Below are 5,426 nucleotides of genomic sequence, written 5' to 3' on the forward strand. Positions count from 1 at the left end.
AAGATCTCGCGAGCATTCGGACGCCCTGGGGTTGCGCCCGCTCTGTTCGAGACGGGATCACCCCTCGCGGATGCACCCTCATCGGGGCCGCTTCACTTTCATTGCGCCTCGCGAGTTTAGTTTGATAATTTCTCGACGACTTGCGCACATGTTAGACTCCTTGGTCCGTGTTTCAAGACGGGTCGGGTGGGACCCGACTTCTACTCTCCGCTCTGGGCCTCCACAGGTTGAGCACCGCAACTTTTTCTCTTTTACAAAAAAAAGCTACGACACCTCCCGGGAGGAGACAGGTCACGACCGGGCAGTACTGTTGGGAAACGCCGCGCTCGTCATCGCGGCACCCGCGAAGGTAACCACGAAACTCGCTAACGGACGCCCCGTGTAACAGACACCCAGTCGGTCGCGGAGTCCTACTAGGCCCCCCACTTGCGGACCTTGGCGTGGCTATTGCGATCGCAGAACGACTTATGCAAGAGAGCCGCCAATTCAGGCAGTCTCCATGCAGCGTTAAGGGCATACAACCAAGTGCCGGGAGCGGGGACTTGTTCGACCTTCGAGGGCCCACCCGTTTAACCCCCTGAACGGTTTCACGCACTCTTGAACTCTCTCTTCAAAGTTCTTTTCAACTTTCCCTCGCGGTACTTGTTCGCTATCGGTCTCGTGGCGATATTTAGCCTTAGAAGGAGTTTACCTCCCGCTTAGGGCTGCACGCTCAAGCAACCCGACTCTTGGGAAGGGATCCGATGCACGGTCTCGGCTCGTCTTATCTACGGGCCTGACACCCTCTGTGGGTTGCTCGCCCCGTTCATGGAGACTTGGACGATAGATACCGGACAGACGCGCACGATCCTCCCGAACACCACATTCCTCGGCACCCGCTCAACCGGGCGCGAGGTTCGGTGCTGGGCTCATCCCTGTTCGCTCGCCGCTACTAAGGGAATCCTTGTTAGTTTCTTTTCCTCCGCTTACTGATATGCTTAAGTTCAGCGGGTAGTCTCATCTAAACTGAGGTCAGAATGAATTGTTTGTTTTCAAAAGGAGACAACACTTTATCTAGCTCGGCAGACTTTGGCGTTTTAAAGCCGGGAAAGATTGAATAATTGCCGGTTCAAATTTTTTTTTTTCGAAATAAAGCGAGTCTCTCGTTATTCGCAAAAATTAATTTACGAAAAGTGACAGGGCGTCCTGCGGCTTTTTGTATTGAAACAACGCGTCGTGCGCGAACCAAGCTTGCATAACGAGCGGTTAGAGTGAGTGATAATTCGCGGTGGTCGACACTTCGACACGCCCGGCGCACACACACAACTAAACTCGCGTTGAAGCGGTATATCGCGCACACGCAGCCGACACCTTGTTCGAGAAGATGTGTTTATTTCTAAAATTTTTTTTTGAGTTGGCTCAAAAATTTCCCATCTGTTTTGCCATCGAAAAAGGTTTCTTTTGAATAGAGAGGAAAAAAACAAAACAGGGCGAACCTTCTTTTATTTTTCCCCCTTTTTTGTATTTGAGGCATCGCGGACACTTAAGTCGCGCGGCACCCAGACGTTAGAGATTCGGGAGCTTTTATGCGGTCAGGCCGGGTGAAAAATAAATCTCGCCGCGACCCAACATGCAAAACCAAGACTGAAAAAATCTCTGTTCGTTCATCATTCGACCGACCCTCAGTCAGATGTGGCCCGAGCGAGAAGCTGGGCCGCCATTTACGTTCAAGATTTCGATGCTCCATGTGTTCTGCAGTTCGCATGGATTAGCGCACTTTGCTGCGCTCTTCATCGATCCACGAGCCTAGTGATCCACCGTTCAGGGTCGTATATAAAACGACATATTCGTTTTCTTCTCTCTTTTTCTCCAACCCGCCCAAGCAAATGAATGCGAGGGCGGAGAAAGAAAGCCAGAAAGAAAATGTTCCGATAAACACTCGTACTAGAATTTGGGTTTAGTGTGTTATTGTGATTTTGAATTCTTCCTACTTCATCGAGAGGGCGAAGGGCAAGCTTAAAAAACATTCGGTTTTCAACGGCATAGTGTCGGGCTTTGGAGTGTTAGTCTATACGACGCACACGCACGCAACCACGAGTATCTACGCCCGAAAAGAACGTCCAGAGTAAAGTCTCACACTTTCGTCCCCCACCGAGAATCAAAAAATCCCGAAGACGAAGAGAGAAACAAAAAAAAACAATTTCGATTGGGCGTATCCGCTTTAAACCACCGCGCATCAGAGCGCCTGATACCCGTTCAAAATCTTGATGTTTTTTTTTTTTCCGACTCTCCATCCACCGAGTTTTTATTTTTCAAAGTGTTTGATTTAGGGACTAAGACTTTATAAAATCTCCTTTATTGTTCCTTCGGTACTCGCGGCCCAGGCGGGCTATCGTATTCTTCACTCTACTAACGTCAACACTGTGAGCGCCGCTAAAGGTCGAATGAATCTATAGAGACATTCACCATCGAAGCAGGAAGAATTTGCTCACGGCCATAGACCAAATCGAAAGACTTTGTGTTTTTTTTTGAGCCGAGAGGAAAGAAAAATCAATTTGAAAAGGCGAATCCGCTTTAAACCACCGCGCATCAGAGCGCCTGATACCCGTTCAAAATAAATGATTTTCTTCCGTCAACCCACACATAGTTCATACGATGTCTTACGCCGAAAGACTTTTGATGGGGTTTTTTTGTTTTGCAACTTTTAGTTGTTTCGTGCTCAACCAAAGCCATATGCGCAAAACATTTGTCTTGTTCGTTTATGATCCTTCCGCAGGTTCACCTACGGAAACCTTGTTACGACTTTTACTTCCTCTAAAGGATCAAGTTCGACCATCTTTCAGTCTCGCCGTTGGTAGGCACCGCACGGGCAGAGATTGCTCCCCACTCGACGGCACCCCGACAAGCCCGTCCGAAGGCCTCACTAAATCATTCAATCGGTAGTAGCGACGGGCGGTGTGTACAAAGGGCAGGGACGTAATCGACGCGGGCTAGTGACCCGCGCCTACTAGGGATTCCTGGTTCATGGGGATCATTGCAGTCCCCAATCCCAACCACGAAGGAGGTTCAGCGGTTACCCGGTCCTTTCGGACAGGGAGAGTGAAACACGCTGATTCCTTCAGTGTAGCGCGCGTGCGGCCCAGGACATCTAAGGGCATCACAGACCTGTTATTGCTCACTGTCACGCGGCTGGACGCCGCTTGTCCCTCTAAGAAGACTGCGTGACGGACGCGAGAGCAGAAGGTATCGCCGGGGATGACGACGACCGAATAACAATAGAGCCAGCCCCCGCGAGACATTCCCGACAAAGCCCCGCCATACCTCATCCGCCAGGCAACCAACCCGTGAAGGCCGTACACCCGACGAACAGAGCACAACGAAACCAAGCCGAGAGATTGCCTCACTAAAGGAACCAGTCCCACCGAGACCCGAATCGCCGCCACCTGATCCCGACGCCTCCGTACTCCCTTCGGTTTCAATTGATAAAACCCGTCACCTATTTAGCAGGCTAGAGTCTCGTTCGTTATCGGAATTAACCAGACAAATCGCTCCACCAACTAAGAACGGCCATGCACCACCACCCACCGAATCAAGAAAGAGCTCTCAATCTGTCAATCCTTCCAGTGTCCGGGCCTGGTGAGGTTTCCCGTGTTGAGTCAAATTAAGCCGCAGGCTCCACTCCTGGTGGTGCCCTTCCGTCAATTCCTTTAAGTTTCAGCTTTGCAACCATACTTCCCCCGGAACCCAAAGACTTTGGTTTCCCGGAAGCTGCCCGTCGAGTCATTGGAGTAACTCCGACGGATTGCTGGTTGGCATCGTTTATGGTTAGAACTAGGGCGGTATCTGATCGCCTTCGAACCTCTAACTTTCGTTCTTGATCAAGGAAAACATTCTTGGCAAATGCCTTCGCTGTTGTTCGTCTTGCGGCGGTCCAAGAATTTCACCTCTGTCGCCGCAGTACGAATGCCCCCGTCCGTCTCTATTGACCATTACCTCGGGTCCAAAAGTAAAAGACCAGCAAAATCGGACCGAGGTCCTATTCCATCATTCCATGCTGCGATATTCAGGCGTTGGGATACACCTGCTTTGAGCACTCTAATTTGTTCAAAGTAAACGTTGCCGGCCGCCCGAGACACCCGGTGAAGGGCACCCCGAACGATTGACTGGGTGGAGCGAATCGAGTCAACTACGACCAAAATTTAAAAAAGAACCCGAAAGAACTTTCCAACTCTGGCCGCAGATACAACAACGACGCACCGACCACCACTCCGGCGATGTTGTCCGACCGTGAAGAGAGTCGGGCTTTGACACCCGGGCTCCCAGAGCGTGAAACGCAACACCCTTGATTCAGAGCGGCGCCGCCCGGCCGAAGACAGACATCCGACTACGAGCTTTTTAACCGCAACAACTTTAATATACGCTATTGGAGCTGGAGTTACCGCGGCTGCTGGCACCAGACTTGCCCTCCAATGGTTCCTCGTTAAAGGATTTAAAGTGTACTCATTCCAATCACGGGGCCTCGGAAGAGTCCCGTATCGTTATTTTTCGTCACTACCTCCCCGTGCCGGGAGTGGGTAATTTGCGCGCCTGCTGCCTTCCTTGGATGTGGTAGCCGTTTCTCAGGCTCCCTCTCCGGAATCGAACCCCGATTCCCCGTTACCCGTTGCAACCATGGTAGGCGCGTAACCTACCATCGACAGTTGATAAGGCAGACATTTGAAAGATACGTCGCCGGCGCGAAGGCCGTGCGATCGGCGTGAAGTTATCCAGAGTCACCAAAATTGGTACGGTGCGCGAGCCCGAAAGCCCGGCCCCGACTGGTTTTGATCTAATAAAAGCACCTCTTCTGCGAGCCCGAAAGCCCGCAGTCGAGGCTCGAGTGCATGTATTAGCTCTAGAATTACCACAGTTATCCAAGTAGGATGGAGTGGATCTAAGGAACCATAACTGATTTATTGAGCCATTCGCGGTTTCGCCGTCTAGCGGCTTGTACTTAGACATGCATGGCTTAATCTTTGAGACAAGCATATGCTACTGGCAGGATCAACCAGGTATTTCGTGTATGTTTGTTTGATATGCATCCGGCGAGTTGCGGGTTTTTATTTCGCCCACGCATCACCAAACACACACCAAATCAACACGTTTTTCGTTTTTTTTCTTTTTCTTCGGAAACTAAAATTTTTGATCGCAACGCCTGGCGTGTCACAGCGAGTCCCAGTGAAGAGAAACACCGATCCGATCCGTTTGTTGGATTTTTTTCATTTCAATTTCCAAAGTCAAAGACCATTCAACGGTCTATGAGCCCAAAGTGAATCGGATTCATTCGACCGGTCTTGATATATTCATCAACTTTTTTTCCCGTATTACGGTTTTCGACGGTCATATGTGGCGTGCTGTATGCTCATAAGTCAAGCCTGCTTTACTAAGCTGACAAGCATACATCTTTT

At 50.4% G+C, this 5,426-nt stretch overlaps 3 non-coding genes across 3 annotated transcripts in view; all 3 read right to left on the bottom strand.

Moving 5' to 3' along the window:
* LOC124319210 overlaps window positions 1-1,014 on the bottom strand; it is a 4,576-nt gene extending 3,562 nt beyond the window's left edge. The window contains exon 1 of the ribosomal RNA XR_006912905.1: window positions 1-1,014. This exon is cut by the window's left edge and continues 3,562 nt beyond it. This is a non-coding gene — a ribosomal RNA (large subunit ribosomal RNA).
* Window positions 1,015-1,655: 641 nt separating this feature from the next.
* Window positions 1,656-1,808, bottom strand: LOC124319219. Its single transcript, XR_006912914.1, has one exon. It is a non-coding gene; the product is annotated as a 5.8S ribosomal RNA (ribosomal RNA).
* A 930-nt stretch (window positions 1,809-2,738) lies between these two features.
* LOC124319208 lies at window positions 2,739-5,033 on the bottom strand. The gene has a single exon (XR_006912903.1). It is a non-coding gene; the product is annotated as a small subunit ribosomal RNA (ribosomal RNA).
* Window positions 5,034-5,426: the final 393 nt, after the last annotated feature.

This window comes from Daphnia pulicaria, unplaced genomic scaffold (assembly GCF_021234035.1).
Source record: "Daphnia pulicaria isolate SC F1-1A unplaced genomic scaffold, SC_F0-13Bv2 h1tg000137l, whole genome shotgun sequence".
Lineage (NCBI taxonomy): Eukaryota > Metazoa > Arthropoda > Branchiopoda > Diplostraca > Daphniidae > Daphnia > Daphnia pulicaria.